At 37.6% G+C, this 17,330-nt stretch overlaps 1 pseudogene; it reads left to right on the top strand.

Annotated features, from left to right (window-relative positions):
- The first annotated feature begins 2,568 nt into the window (after window positions 1–2,568).
- Window positions 2,569–17,330, top strand: part of LOC132684279 (inositol 1,4,5-triphosphate receptor associated 2-like) — a 44,371-nt pseudogene continuing 29,609 nt past the window's right edge.

The following is a 17,330-nucleotide window of genomic DNA, read 5'->3' as shown; positions in this document are numbered from 1 at the left end:
TTAATATTGTATTTTGTAGAGTAAATCTTAAAAGTTCTCATCACAAGAAAACAAAAAAATTTTTTGCAATTGTACGTGGTGACAGATGTTAACTAGACTTACTGTAGTGATCATTTTGCAAATGTATACAAATACCAAACTATTATATTGTACACCTGAAACTAATATATTTTGTGACATCAATTACACCTCACTTTAAATAATGGTAACTATTTGAGAAAATGATATATTAATTAGCATGATGGGAATAGTCATTTCACTGTGTATGTGTGTATCCAACATCATGTTGTGTACTTTACATATACAGTTGACTCTTGAACAGCATAGGGATTAGGGGCACTGACCCTTGCATAGTTGAAAATCCATGTATAACTTTTAAGTCCCCCAGAATGTAACTACTAATAGCCTACTGTTGACCAGAAGCCTTACTGATAACATAGTCAATTAACACATATTCTGTATCTTATATGTATTATATACTGTATCCTGACAATAAAGTAAGCTAGAGAAAAGAAAATGTTAAGAAAATCTAAGGAAGAGAAAATACATTTACAGTACTGTAACTGTAAAAAGGCAGGATATAAGTGGACCCACACAGTTCAAGCCCATATATATACACATAATTTGTGTGGAAAAAAAGAAGCGGGACAACCTTGTGGCAACAGGGAGCCAGCAGAGTGATCCTTACATACTTATCCTCATTATATGCCCATGTAATTGGAGTACAGAAGGATGTGCTAGAGCCCCCATGGTCTTCTAAGAAGCATTATAAAACAGAGGTAACAGGATAGTTTTCACCTTGAGCAAAGAGTCAAATCCCTTTCTGACAGGAGATCAAGGGTGAGTTATCTTTCTTTAAGGAATACCATAGTGAATGATACTCTGCCTACTTGGTTCCTTCGAGGTCTTCATTTTTTTTTTTTAAGTTTTGTTTATTTAAGTAATCTTTACATCCAACGTGGGACTCAAACTCATGACCCTGAGAACAAGAGTTGCATGCTTCTCTGACCAAGTCAGTCAGGTGCCCCTCAGGTCTTCATTCTTGATAAAGGATTTAATACAGTAAAGTTTTCCAAGCAGGACATGGAAAGCAGGAAGATTTCTTTGATGTTTCCCAAAAAGGAAACTGCTAAATTGTTAGTAAGGGACCACATCAAATCACCGGTTTTAAGCATTTTAAAAAATTCTGTGTCCTAGAATAAGTAAGAATGAGGCAATGTAAGGCAGTAAACATACCTAACTGTCTCAGGTTTATGAATGAGGGCTCAGAGGAAGAAAAATAATGAATAGCACAAAGATGTATTCTAGGTCTTTTTAATGCCAAGAGGAGTCTGGCACAAAGAAACATATTACCCTTTCCTTCAGAGAGTGACAGAGAATGATATTTCCTGACATTGCATTGAATTTATTTCACTTTCTTAATGTAGCGTCTCTCAGTATGTGGTTTCACATTTGTTTATGCTCATGTAGCCAACTGTGCATTGCTACAAAAAGGAATCTGAGGTCTAAAAGAGAAGCAACATTTTCTTCACCAAATGTAAATTCCTGAAGAAATCACTCTTCCCTGAAATATAAAATTTGAATAACAATTTTTAACGTTTTGTAAAAGTCTTGTAATAGTTATCTCTCAAGCAGCCAAACAAAACGGAGTTCTGTGTGCAGATCAAATCACTTTGATGAGCTGAGCAGAGCAGCAGCAATGTCGGTAGTCACTGTACTTCATCTCCAGTTCTGTTATGATGGGTTCAAGAAACAGTATATCAAAGCAGACTACAAAATCTCATCAAAGAAAATCAATCGAATATGGTAGTCAAGATCGTATTATAGAACACATTTTTGGCAATTTTCTTAAAGTTTTACATAAAGCTGTTCAGAATCCAGACTTACTGCTACCTAAATTCTAAATTGTACAAACGCTATTGTATGTAAGAGCATGTCTGCATACAGATGGGCAGCCTAAAAGACCCCTATTTCCTATGACAAACAGTACTATGAATTCTTAAATGAATGCAAACAAGGATTTATGTTGATTTATCTGTGGTCCCAAACCCTACTGCATCAGTACCCCATAGATTTGAATGGTGTAGCAATCGATTCAGCTAGTAGACCAGAGTAAAACACTGTATTATTTCTCAGAATTTTCTTCTCTTTCATACTTTTTTTAGGCTATTGTTTGGTAGTGTGAGATTTCCCTTCATTAAAAGCTCCCATTTAATTCTAGTGCCATAGTAGTAAAGATCCTCTGGCAGCAAAGCTGTTAAAAGAGGGTATAGCATGCACCAGGCAATGCTCGCTTCATTCCCTGTGAGCATCAAACAGCTGTCATTCAACTAAATGAGTTGTCATTAGCAAGCAGATTTTCACTCCAGCCTTCTGGAGCCATGCAAAGAAATCTAACTGAAGTAATAACTGTTGGAGGAGCCCCGATAGAGTTTGGAGGCGTAGGGGTCCCCTTCCCCCATTCTCTCTCCTAGTGCATTAGGCAGTCTTTCTCAAGTGTGGATATTTGGCTTGGATCTGGTGACCTAAAATTACCTCTGAAATCTGGCACAGTATCTCAGCTCTAGCATGAATGTGTTCGCCTGTCAGCCAGCATTACTGGTAGGCATCCCAAGCATTGCCAAGTATTCACCAGAGGTAGGGATAATGGATAGGCTACAGTGACTTGCAAAGAGGAATGGTTTCCTTTCTTCAGTTTAGAATTTCTGCGAGAAACTATTGCCTCAGCTTTCTTGGTCTACGTTTTTAGTTTTACTATGGTGACTTCGATACTTACCCCAAATTCAGACCTCATCATACTAATGGATTTTCAACCCCAGACTCAGTCTTTCTTTCCCATAAATGGCACATCTTCATGTGCCCTATACACCATTTTCTCATGCCAGAATGTGTCTTTTTGTGATTTAATGTTTTTCCATCGTACTCCTAAATTCAGACTAAAGAAATAGTCACACTTGTGAAGCTATTGGGCTTATTTAGAGATAAAAGGAAATTGTTTCATTGATTCAAAAAACATTAAGTGGATCCCTATGAGAGTAGTTGTCCCCAGTGTGAAATCCCTCGCTACTTGGGGGCTCTAAAAGATCTTAATAAAAATCTTCAAGTTGCTTTAAATATTTCAAAAATTAAAATAGTAATCAGGTATTTGCCCCAAATGAGATTATATAGGCTAACTAAAATGTCAGGTTTCTTTGCTTTGGTTGGAGTTATATTATACCTGTGGCATTCCCAAGGTGATTCTTCCAAACTGTGGATATATTACATTATATAATATCTCCTGACATGATGTACATTATAACTAAAGATACTGCCTTAGATATCCTTAATTTTTGAACACTTGATTATAGCTATCAGCATAAATTCCCACACATCCCCCAATAATTCTAAACTTCATTGCAAAGCATAGTCAGGATTATAACATTAACCTTGAGTATAGATGGTTTTGTGACAAAATGAAGTGTGTAATCCCTTTACAAGATTCATCAGCTGGCTAATGAAGAGCAGGGAGCAGCAGGGTGGCCTGGAGAGGAGGAGCTGGGCAGTCACCCAGCCCCCCCTACCAGCCCCTTCATCAATAACCTCACAACATTCACGCAAGTACAAATCTGGGCAAAATGACCATCACCATGTCATGTGCCTCTACGAATGTTTATTTCAAGATAAGCTCGTATTGGCATTTACATTTTTGAAAGAGGAGGAGGGGCAGAGAAAGAGGGGGACAGAGGATCCGAAGGAGGTTCTGCATTGACAGGAGTGAGCCAAAGCAGGGCTGAAACTCACAAACCATGAGATCGTGACCTGAGCCAAAGTAGGACACTTAACTGACTGAATCACCCAGGTGCCCTAGCTTTTACATTTGTTTCTTAAGTGAGGATATGAATTATGCTAAATAAATACAACTTGTCAAACAAAATCTTTCAGACTATAAAGTCCATTGATGAGGGACGGAGAATAACAAAAGTGGTCTTAGAAGGTAGAAAGTGTGAGATTTTACATTCTAATCTATTCCTTAATGATCATTTTTATCTTTAACTTTTATTCTTGATAGGATGGAAAAAATACAGAAAACTACAGAGAAAAATATAACAATGTACACATAAACCCTCACTGAATGAGTAAATGCTCATATTTTTTTAATGTTTACTTATTTTTGAGACAGAGAGAGAGAGAGACAGTGTGTGAGTGGGGGAGGGGAAGAGAGAGAGGGAGACACAGAATCCAAGCCGTCAGCACAGAGCCCAATGCAGGGCTCAAACCCACAAACTATGAGATCATGACCTGAGCTCAAGTTGGATGCTTAACTGACTGAGCCATCCAGGCACCCTGTAAATGCTCATATTTTGTCTTTTTTTTTTTTTTTACTTAATTTATTTTACAAAAGAAATAAAATATTTTGGTTAACACTGAGCCCTCCTGGAGGCCTTCCCCAATCCCAGTTGCCACATCCCCTTCCCAGACACAACCATTCCCATGAATTTGATCTCTATCTTCCTAATCCATGTTTTAATGCTTTTATTTATATCTCCATAAATAGCATAGATTATTGTTTTGTGGGAATTTTCAAATTTATACAAATGCTATCATACTCTAGACATGACTTGATACCTTGCTTTCTAAACTTTAACACTTTTTTAAATCACGTAGATTTAGCTTTATTTTACTATTGAGTAGTTTTCTATTCTGTAACTGTACCACAATTTATCTTAATGTCTTTACTTATGGACATTAAGGTTATTTCCTATCTTTTGTGATTACAAATGATAACGGACTGAACATAGTTATGCATGTTTCCTGACACATAGGTATTGGAGGCAAGATTCTTGGGTAAGAATGCAACAAATTGAAGGCTTTCAGATGGTTTTAGGGAAGGTCTATAGGATTTAAAAGATAAAAAGAGCTCATTAAAACAAGCACGGGAAAGGTACAGCAGGATCACTTTGGGATGTTAACAGAACACTTTGTTGAGGAGGAGGAGGCTAATTTGTTTTAAGTGGCATTTTTCCAAAATACATTTAAACAGAACTAAGAAAAATATCAGATTTAATTCCTGATTACAGAGTGACACTACTTTCCTAGAAAGAAAACTCTTCAAAGCAGGTAAAGTGATAACAGACACGTTTTGTTTCTGACAAGATAATGTCCTCTCTAACATCAGCCCCCCACGCAGGATCCCACTGCTCTACCCAAGCCTCCCTACTTAGCACACTGTGAACAGAATTTATATATTTCCACCTTTCCCAGGCCTCTGCTTCCGCTGGGCCCGGCCTAGAAGGACTCGGCTCTGGTTCACAGAGTTCTTTCCCTCTTCTTGATCCCTGTCATACTTAGCCGGAGCATCTCACTCAGACTTCATCACTGACATCCTTGGTGCAAGTGACAAGGGTTGTGATACGATGCCAACCTAGGTCTTTAATATCAAGCAATTTTCACATGCTGCTGCCTCCAAGTTCCAAGCTTTCTGTAACAATGACAGAAGAATCTAGAAACAGCCTAGTTTCTTTTCTTGAGTGGCAGCTTTTCTTTCAAGTGAGTCATAACAATAATGCCCATGTTAATGAGACTATTAGAATAAAAATAGCCAACACTTATTCTAATAGTCTTGATATGTACCATCATACTTAATACACAAGTATACATACTTGATATGTATCATAACAGTTAATATGTATCATCTCATTTAATCCTTACAATGACTGTGAAGAAATGAAAGGCCAGAGAGATTAAGTCACACAGTTCGTAGACAGCTGAGTCAGGCTTCAAACTAGGTCTGTCTCATTCCTCAACTGATCATGTTAAATTGTCTTCTATATTAATAACTAGAGAAACATGTTCCTTTTGTGTATAAGAAATTAATAAAAACCACCCTGTTTTCACACATGGGAGAAAGGAAAGGCAGTATGGCGGGGTGTAAAATGTGTCGATTTTGAACCCACTTCAACTTGAGTTCAAATCCCACCTCTATTATTTATTAGAAGTGTGGTGAGTTATTAATTGCTTACATCCCTACTTTAAAATAGAAAGTCCCCTGGGTTCCTTGTCTATTCATATACAAATGATACTTAGTCTGCAGTTTTTCTTATTCTGTATTACACAGTGTTTGGTGCATGTTTCTGTTTCAGCAGCTACGTTATATTAATATTATGCTTTTATGTATTTATTCATAAAATCCATTCATTAGGCACCTGCTTAATGTACCAAGCTCTATTCCAGATGCAGGAACACAGTTGTGAAATTCACACAATAGCACTTGCTCTCATGACATTTAGATTCCAATAGAGAAAGAGAATCAATAAAATAGAAGTAAGTATCTATACATAAACATCTTTATATTGTGACATAAAGCTAGATAAAGCTATACAAAGAGCTGAGATTGGGTGATAGAGAGCAACTTGGTAGCTATTTTAGATTGAGGAATTAAGAAAGGCTTCTCTGACAGAATGAAGTTTAAGCTGCTAAATGAATCACAATAAGGAGCCAGTCTTGCAAACACTATGGGCAAAGAGGTCCCAGGCAGATGAAAGAGCTAGAGCAAAGAACCCATATTCTCACCTTACTAGACCATGAGCTACCCAGAACCATTTTAGAGTGTTTCCGATTACTTTCCTGTGGATGATTTTAACATGTTACTCTGTTCCTTACATATTGATGAGCCATTACTGCAACGATGCTATGTAAAAATCAGACAATTTATCTGCTTAAATTCCTTCGATGACTTCTTCTCCTTGGACTTGGAATAAAATCCAAACTGTAAAGTGAAAACTTCACAAAGAAGAGAATCGCGATTTATACATCTGGTTTGCCGCAACGTCTCCTGTACTTGTTTTGGTGCCTGACAAGAAGTAAATGCTGTACTGGTAGAATAACGATGAAGGAATGCATGCATGAAGAACCTGGGCTCTGTGTCCTAGCCCTTCATTCCCTTCAAGGGATTGTGACTCACCTTCTCATTTATATTTTAAACCATTCTCTTACCAATACTGGCCCTTTGGCATTCAGCACATGCCTTTTTTTACCTGAATAACAAAAACAACTTAGAGCAACAACAGAAAACCCTTTCTTTGATTCCTTTAGCTAGCAACCTTTTTCCCTCTTAAGTGGCACACTTGTCATTCACACTTGGAAGGTCACTTCTACCTACTATAAAGTTGTAAATTGCCCATGACATATATAATTGTCAAAGTCAATGGGCATATTTTTCCTCACCTGACTAGGTGACTGCAATTCCCTTGGTGGGTGAAACTCATTTTCTTTTAAGTATTCCACACAGCACTGCTTCTGATCAAGGAACTCACTTCACAGTAAAAGAAGTGAGGCAAATGGGACCATGATCATGGAATTCACTGGTCTCACTATGCTCTCCATCACCCTGAAACAGTTGACTTGATAGAATGGTGAAATGACCTTTTGAAGACTCAGTTATAGGGCCAGCTAGATGGCAGTTCCTTGCAGAGCTGAAGAAAGGTTCTCCAGAGGCTCTTTATACTTTGAATCAGCATCCAATATGTGGTGTGGATTCTCCAATAGCCAGGATTCAGGGGTCCAGGAATCAAGAAGTAGAAATGGAAATGGCACTATTCACCATTACCTCTGGTAACCAATCAGTGAAATTTTTGTTTCCTGTGTTTGTTGCTTTATGTTCTGCTGGTGTACAGATGTCAGTTCCAGAGGAAGTAATAGTTCTACCAAGGGACACAATGATTCTACTGAACTGCCACCTAGCCAGTCTGGGCTTTGGATCAATGGCAAAGAAGGTAACTGTGGTGTTGTCTGGGGAGACTGATCCTGACTACCCAGGAGAAATTGAACTACTACTCCACGATGGAAATAGAGAAGAGTATGTCTGGAATACAGGCCATCTCTTGTTATTACCATGCCCTGTGATTAAGGTCAAAAGAACCTACAATAACTCAATCCAGGCAAGACTACTAATGATTCAGACCCTTCATGAATTAAGATATGAATCACCCTGTCAGGTGAAAAACTGTGACTAGTTAAGGTGCTTGCTAAAGACAAAGGGAATACAGACAGAATGGATGGTAGAAAAAGGTTGTTAAAACACCAGCTAAGACTATTTGACCAGTTACAGAATTGAGAACTATAGTTGCCATTAATATTTCTTCCTTATTTTGTTCTGAATACATCACACACACATATTTATATATGATATATATAAAAGAAGTCTTTGTTTTGTTTATGATATAACATAAGATGTATTGATGTTATATCAGTATTTAAGTATTGTTAATTCTACATCAAAGTATTTAAGTTATGGAATATCAGGAGAAGAGTAAACACCACTAATGGACTTTACCTCCTTTCTGAGGAAAGGATTAGTGCATTTTCAGTTGTATGCAGGATAGTTTTCTCGTGTTAGGAAGAATTATGACCTTGTTAATTATCTTTATTTGGAGATTAAGTATGGTTTAAGGTGACCTATGTGGGTGCCAAGTTGATAAGGGGTGGACTCAGGAAGGTTAATTTTGTGTGTCAACTTGACTGGGCTAAGGGATAGCTGGTAAAACATGATTTCTGGGTGTGTCTATCAGGGTGTTTCCAGATGAGATTAGCTTCTGAATCAGATTAAGTAAAGAGGATCATCCTCATCCACCAGGGCAGGCATCATCCAATCCACTGAGGACTGAGGGCCTGAATAGAACAAAAAGGCAGAGGAAGGGCTGATTTGTTCTTTTGGCTTGTCTCATCCTGGTCTTGGACATCAGCATTTCTAATTTTCAAGCCTTCAGACTCAAACCCATATTTACACCATCATCCCTGAGATTCTTGGGCCTTTGGAATCGGAAGCATGATATTGGCTCCCCAGTTTCTCAGGTCTTTGAGCTCAGATTGAATGATACTACCAGCTTTCCTGGGTTCTTCAGCTTGCAGAGGGCAGATTATGAGACTTTCTGGCCTCCAGAATCACATGAGCCTATAATAAATTCCTATAATAAATACCCTCATATATATTTGGTTCTTCAATACCCTAATACACTCCCTCTTGCCTAATTTTCTATTTCTCCAGCCATCCCTTAATCTTCCTCACAGCCTATTTCCTCCTCATTGTTCCACCCTAAATGGTTCATTCTCACCCCTGTGTTTTTACTTTATGAATAACTCCTGAAGAAATAAACCTAAACTCATGGCAACAACTAATATCTACATGACTATAATACTCATGCCTGAACATTACTCTAAATATCCCCCAAGCATCACAGACTTATATAATAATGGGTTACTGGTTGCTTACTATATAATACAGGAACTGAGCTTAGAACTTTACAAACTTTTGAAGCAGATATATAATTATTTTCATTATACTGAGGAATAAACAAGGGCTTAGACAGGTTAAGTGAATTGTCCAAGGCCACAAAACAGTGACAAATCTAGGATGTGAATCTGCGTTTCCTGACTCTGGAGTCCATGATATGCAATATTATGTTATACTGCTTCATACTCAATGATTATTATAGCTAATTACTTTCAAGTGTCTTAATTGCAAATTATGTTGGATATAATTCATCAGAATCCAAACTGAATTTAATGTATTAAACAGAAAATGTTTTCCTAAAAATATTCTTTCTGCCTAGAAAACTTTATGCCTTACTGTTCTGTTTGTTTAAAATTGCGTATCTTTACCTCTCTTCCTGAAGATTCTTTTGGAAAAAGAAACTTCAGGATAAAAAAATATATATTAAAAAACAGAATGCATCTGCTTTGATCAGTTCATGGTTAAAAATGTCCAGCCTCATTTTTTGTTTTGTTTAGCTTTGGTTTACTTTGCTTTTGGTAATGCTCTAGTGGGCTATTTATACCAGGAAATGGTAGACAGCCAGTGTCTTAATGGTTGGATTTCTTTTCTCTGAGGGATTAGGTGAAACAGGCATATTAAGAAGAGATGCTATTAGAAAAATGGATCAAACATTTAAATGTCTAAAGGCCAGGGATAAAGAGTTGAAATAGGTGATGGTTAAGTACATGGATCTGCAGCCAGATGATTGATGTTCTATACCCACCTTGCAACTTGGCCATACAAAAAATCATTGAAATCAACTAGCCTCCTATTTCTCACTTGTAAAATAGAAATCATAGCACTACCTACCACCTGAGCTTCTTATTGGTGCTGATAAGATCTGCTGTGGGAAGAACAGTGCCTTATACACAGTAAATATTCAACCCAAGCTGGCCAAGTTATTATTGCCTATACTTTCTTCCATGTCCACTGGCTCCATATGGTCCACTAGAAGGTCACATGTCAGACACTCAGGGTTGCAGCACATAGCATTGCAGCACATTCTACCAGGCATGCTCATCTAATTTAGATAGACATTGATATATGTTTCTAATCCCAGAAGACACAAAGAAGCATGTGAGTGAGCCATGACTACTTAAGGAAAGGAAAACCACCTGAAATTCCTACACACTTGGCTAGGTGCGGCAATATCTACCAGTTTGTGTGGAGCAGAGAGAAACTGGATTTAACTACCCCTGGTGTCAATCTCACAGGTGACTTAATCAAACTGCCTGAATACACAAAGAGTATGAAGATTGAAAGGTAAACCCAGGGGAACCTAGAAGAATAGTTTTTATTTTTACATAGAACATTTAAGGCTTTGAGGAAATTGGATGAGACAGATCCTACCTGTTTTAGAATGTGTTATAGATAGAATAAATTATGGAAATTAATTAGAAGCTTAAGGGAGATGCACTTTTAGATTCTAATTTAGTGGGGCGTGGTGGCACGGCAATTCAAATTCACCTAAATAATACTATATCACGATTGTATTTTCTATGTACGGAGATTTTTATACATAGCTAACTTGATCCCCCCCAAATATCTGTTGATTACAGAAGCTGTTATTTATCTACCCTCATCTTATATATTCTAAATATTGTCACTTTTGAAAGGTTGGTGTGACTTTTCTGACTCCGTAGCACACCACAAATAGCATTAACCCAAAGCTACCTCATTTAAGAAACTAGGACTTTCTCTCAGAGGATATTCATGTTCTATTAAACTCCTAATGTACGAATCTATCCATTTACGTATAAGAGTGAGGACAATGTGATGTTGTACAAATCCTAGATCTGCACATTATGAGGAGTGAGGACCTATTTTTCCATGGTGTTTATACTCTATAGCCCCAAAGCAAATTTGGCTATGAGCTTCATTATTATAATTTGGTCTTCTAGAAAGAAGGAAGGGGTAACTGCTGGCTCAGGGAAAAATTATCTAATGTCCCCCATTTCTCCTCTTGTGCTATTATTTCTCATTTTGTACATATTTTTCCCCAGAGAGGACTTCACCCGGAAGCATTATAGCCCCTCTCCTAGACCTCATCCTCATTTAGCTGAAATATAAGATGCCCCTGCGTAAACATCACTGATGTGTACCCAGTTCTATGAAGACAGCTGACTAGGGACCATTTGACAAAATTGTTAAGGGTGCCCTCAGCAACATGTTTAGTGTCTTGCCTCTGAACCCATAGACAGATCTCTCTGGCATGTGACATCCCCTCTGGAATGCAACTACAGTTTTGTCTGTCGCCTCATGTGAAAAGATTCCTCATGACCATCTGTTCATTCAGTGCTTCCCAGACCTGGTCCCTACAGATCAATGAACCCATCTTGTATCCCTGATCATATCCAAGTTCCTCGGCCACCTGCACTCAGTCATGATGGGAACTCTTCTTTCACATATTTTGAGAAAAAGTAAAACATTCAACTTGTACATAGTAAAAATAGCAAATCTTCAACTCTAATAAATGCAAATATTTCTCAATCTAACATACCTATATTTGAGAGAAGTAAATTCATCCAAATGGAAGTTTCTTTTAAAATCATTTAATGCATGGGGCACCTGGGTGGCTCAGTTAGTTGAGCATCCAACTTCAGCTCAGGTCATGATCTTACGGTTCGTAGGTTCAAACCCCATGTTGTGCTCTGGGCTAACAGCTCAGAGCCTGGAGCCTGCTTTAGATTCAATGTCTCCCTCTCTCTCGCCACCCCCACCCCACTCCTGCTCTGTCTCTTTCTATCTCAAAAATAAACAAAGGTTAAAATTAAAAAAAAAATAATAAATCACTTAATGCATATGTAAAGCTACTTTTTCCACACACACTCTAATAAATGCCATCTATGTTAATATTATCAATGTCACTTTGAGTTCCAGTTTACTAATCTACTCTCTTGCATGAAAACTCACAGAGCCCCATTCTGACAAGGTGGGAAGTACTTCTTCTACAGAATAACCATATTTACATAAAGAAAAAGAAAACATCATAATGACATTTTCCTTCTACTTGAAACATCACTTTTTATATCCTTGTATGTGTCTACTTTTAGAGGTCAGTGCAAGATTTCAGATGACTCACACACAAAAGAAGTGTAGCATGCTTCAATTAAGATGTGTTAAAATCAACACATTTTAAAAATCTTATTCCATGTGATAAGATACTAATGAGTGACCTTGAGGGCTTTTTAAGGAAGCTTCCTACTTCTGGTAGTGTTTCTGCTATCACTATTGCATTCACTATGTAAGTATGGAAGTAAATGGAAGGGGAAATTTTCAATAGGGAGAAGCTCTTCTCCCTCTGGCTTCCAGGACAAGTACCCACAGGACATCAACTTTTGATTCCCCAATAGGGCCATCATGGTCTCTGCCTTTGGGAACGTAATGCTGGCTTATCACACAAGAAGCTCCCCACCCCAACCTTAATTAATAAAAGTAGCACATGTATAGCACTCTTATTTACAAATCTCTTTCAGCTATATTATTTGAAATGTGTCCCAAACTCTACAAGGTGGATACTTGGAAAATTAAAAATCTCTTACTTTACAGTCAAGAAAGTGAACTCAGGAAGATTATTTATCAGGTCAGATAGAACATTAGTGGTGGAGATGGAATTCAAAACCAGACATTCAGCTAGAGGAAAGCTCATCTTGCTAAGGTCCTGGTCCTTCTTTAGAGTAGCATATGCCTGAATACAGCCTATCATATTACTCGTGTACTCATGTATTACCACCTATGTGCACACCTGTGAGATAATAAGTCATCAGGTCTTTATATAGAGAAAAAAACATAGAAATACACACACACACACACACACACACACACACACGCACGTGTGCACACAATTTGGGTAGAAGAAATGATGTCCCCTGAATGGATACAACACACACATGCATACACACCACACAAAACTCCATCACAGAATGTACTTCCTAGCAAGCAGTTTGCTTACAAATTATTAATTGTATTATTATGAAATGTTTTTATTGAATTTTGAACAAGTACAATCCTTTATGTCAAGTTAATGCTAAGGAACCACCATCTATAAGTCTGGATCCCTCTCCACACACCACTTTTCCATTAGCTATATGAACCCAGTTAAAGAGTATATTGAATGGAACTGAATTAAATGCAACCAGAGAGGGGAGAATGTTCTTTATATTTCTCACATTGCTACATAATTTCTACTGTTTCCTTGGGGAAAGAGGAGAAATAGTGTTTGTTCAACATTTCTTATACAAATAATACACAATACCTGGTTCAATCTTCCCACTCACCAATAAAATTAAAATGTAGGTTTTTTTCTTTATCCCCCTTTCTCTAGTTAAGTTACCTGAAGCTCAAGGATGCCAAATAATTTGCCCAGTTGCCTCACATTCATAGATGCCACAGCCAGAATCCCAATGTGGGCATCAACTTGGGCCAATATGATTTCTCTCTTACCACACCGCATGCCCAGGAGCACCCGTCCAAAGGAGAGTGAGAGTAGGAAGCCAGGCTAAAGGAATTGGGGAAGACAGGCTTGAATCTTGAAAATATGGAGCTGAGGTGGAAACTAGATTCCTGAATTCTCCATTCCATCATTGAGCTTTGTCCTTCCCAGCTTTGTCATAAAACTGGAGGAAAGCAGATCCTGGAGAAGGAATAAATGGAAGGGAGGTGGCAAGCATTTAAGAGGGTTCTCTCCCACACCATTTAATACCAAGTGAAGGCATAGGAGTGGTGCAGAGGGCTAGCTAAGGTGGCTTTAGTTGTCACAATAATTCCGATCATGTCCTCCCCTCAATAAAGATACAATCAGTTCTAAGTAGAAAGTTTGCTTTAATGCAAACACAGCTTCAACACAACCGTCCAGACATACTCTTCCTCCAATTCTTTCAACCAGATTATCACCCCCAAACTTCTCCCTATAGACATTTTGAAACTATCATTGTTCCTTTATATTGCAGCTAATTCTTCTTCACTTCCTAGGGAAGGGTCTCATCCTACCCTGGAACAGTCCACAATATGCTACTTGGGTAGTTATGAGACAGTGTAAGGTAGAGATCCAATTCTCAGTTTCAGACAAAGGAAACCTTATACAAAAATTGGAGCAAGAAGCTGAGGTGGGAAAAAGGGCAGAGGAGAATGGGAGAAGTCACGGAGTATTAATAGAAAGCACTCCTAATAAAACTCAAGCACAAATGTACAAGGTCAGATTCCAGGAGGAAAAAAACTCACTAGGAAAAATAAATCATTTGAGGGAAAAAAAATTAAAAAATGGCCTCATTACAGTGACAATTTGGGGCCAAAATAAAAATCAGAAATGGCAAGAACTAGTAGGACTTCATACACTACAAAGCCTAAATTAGCTTTCGGTTTTGGAGAAAGTACACTAACAGATGCCAGGTTCAACAGATACGCCTCTGGCAATAGCAGAAACACTAACAAAAGCAACATGCAGCTGAGAAACAAACTGCCAGGTCATGAAACAAAGAGGCGCACATCCTCTAGCACCAGCACATTTAAAAAGACCAATGTCTGTGCACTGGGACATTACAGGAACTTTCCACATGAAATGATCCTTTATGAGATATGTGGAGCTGCCACGAACCAAACCTCTGCTCTGGGTCCTAGAACTATAAACAGAATAAAAATCAAATCAAATCTGTAACACTTGAAGCTACCTAAGCAAAATCGAAGCAGGTTAAATTTATTTAACCTGTTCTACTATGATTTTTCTCCACACATTTCAAGGAATATGGGCATATGTGCATAAGAATTGCATTCTGTTCAGAAAACACAACCTATTTTTTGTTAAAATGATCATGAAAAGGATCTAAAGTGTCTCATTGATTCATTTAGACGTTCAAATATTTAATAAGCACCTATTATATACTTATTGAGCTCTGTGCTACACACTGGGGATACAAAGAGAAATATATCTGATTTTTAAAATGATTCATTTCACTATACTCTATGTTGATTGACTCTGACTCAGAATTTTCATTTGATCTGGAGCTCCAGATTCTGATACACCAGAGAGGAAACATCCAAGTTCAGAGACTAGCACCACAGGAGGACCAGGGGCAGCCTGGAGATCCTGCAGAAGTTTAGTCCTTTCAAACATTTAAAGAGCAAACTTGTCAAAGAGAGGGTAGGTATGTGTTGTTGGGTCTCCAGAAAATAGAATCACAGAAGTTATAGGAAAAGCTATTTTGATCTAATAAAACTAAGGAGCAGAGAATGGGCTACTTTAGAAAAATATGAGTTTCCTGACTCTGCAAATATTCAAATAGAGACTGAATGACCGATTAGAGTTGGTTAGAGTTCTCCTTAAAGGTCTTCAGCTCTTGTATAAAGTTAGATTGAATCTATTAATCTGAGGTGGTGAAGACCGTGGTTTCAGAAGAATCGATCTTATTGACTGCTTTTATATTGAAAACTCCTAAAGTTAGCATTTTATAACTTTAAAATTAGGCTATGTTATCTATACTTGGAATTGTTTTTAATAGTAAGGTTATGAGAAGGTGAATCCATAGAAAGCAATAAATATGTCCACCTTTGGGATTAGGGTGATAGGTCTCTTTAGTTCCTTAAGCTCCTAGTAGAGTCTTGGTCTCAGATATTTTTTTTAAAGTCCATTTCTCCGACCTGTGCCAAAGATTTTACTCTGATCCAATAGCAAGGGCATCGATGGCAGATCCCCAAGTACGGGCCTGGGCTTCCTTCGATATCAGGTACCATATGGTCACTAGAGGTACATTGCTTTTTTAAATGGAAATAGTTCACTACCACTGGTTGATCATAAAATATAAGGTTGAGTACCTTATGTCTGACTCTGCATCATTTGTATCAATGCTACCTATTTTAATTGAATATCTTGCCAGCCGTAGTTATTTTGGTCCTGGGTATTACAAAGCAGCTTTATAGAGGCTATCAAATTGCCTTCCAAATCTGTTGAAGTGGCAGTTGTTACAGGATTAACTGGATCAACAGAGTCTAGAGAATCTGAAGTTGAATCAGAATTGGATTCCTCTGCTAGATAAGCTTTATCCTTTTTGAAATCATCCAAAAAATCTCTGATACTTCATCTTCTCCTTCTGACAAGAGAGAGTTCTTTAACACTAGGACCTTTAGATTTTTATTTTCTGGCATCTTAGTTTCTTCCTGTAATTGGATAAAAATTACTGTAAAACACATAAAAAAAGAGTGATAGGGCGGGGATAATATCTATCATATATTAGTGTAGTTTAGAATTATAATATCTGAACACTGTGGTAATAAGTGTAAGAACAGACAAGTCTGAAACAGAAGCACACAGAAAAACCTAGAATGTAATAAAGAAGATATCCCAATGAGTGGCATTGGGAAAACTGACTAACATTTGGAGAGAAAAAGTTAGATTCCTACTTTTTTTTTTTTTTTTTTTACCATTATAAATGTCATCAGGTTGAAAGAATCATATATAAAGAGAGTAAGCCATACTGATAGTTGGAGAAAATATGTGTTCACTTTAAATGCCATCAAGGTGGAAAAATCTTTCTAGGCATGACACCAATAGCAGAAATGAAAATAAAAGACTAATAAATGCAGGGACTCAGTCAGTTAAGAATCTGACTTCGGCTCAGGTCATGATCTTGCAGTTTGTGGGTTCAAGCCCCACATCTGGAGCCTGTTTCAGATTCTGTGTCTCCCCCTCTCTCTCTCTTCCTCCCCTGCTCGTGCTCTGTCTCTCTCTCTCTCCAAAAACTAAATTAAAAACATTAAAAAAATTTTAAAAAGGTATTTGCAACACATATGATGTGAATACATAAATACTTCTTAAAAAGAACATGAAAAAGACAAAAAAGCATATCCTAAAATGGCTTTAGGACATGAAGAAGTAACCTGTAAAGAGAAATAAAAATGGCCAGCGAGCCAGTAATGGCCAGAGCCATTAATAATCAAAGAAATAAAAATGATAAGACCAAGAAAATTCAACATTTATCTATTAGGCGGGAAGGGAAAAATACCTAATGTCTAAAAGATGAAGAAATAAGACCTTCATACTCTGCTGGTG

The sequence above is a fragment of the Panthera onca genome, chromosome C2, assembly GCF_046562875.1.
Source record: "Panthera onca isolate mPanOnc1 chromosome C2, mPanOnc1 haplotype 2, whole genome shotgun sequence".
Lineage (NCBI taxonomy): Eukaryota > Metazoa > Chordata > Mammalia > Carnivora > Felidae > Panthera > Panthera onca.
The sequence above is the reverse complement of the archived record's forward strand: the minus strand, read 5'-3'. Positions and strand labels throughout refer to the sequence as shown.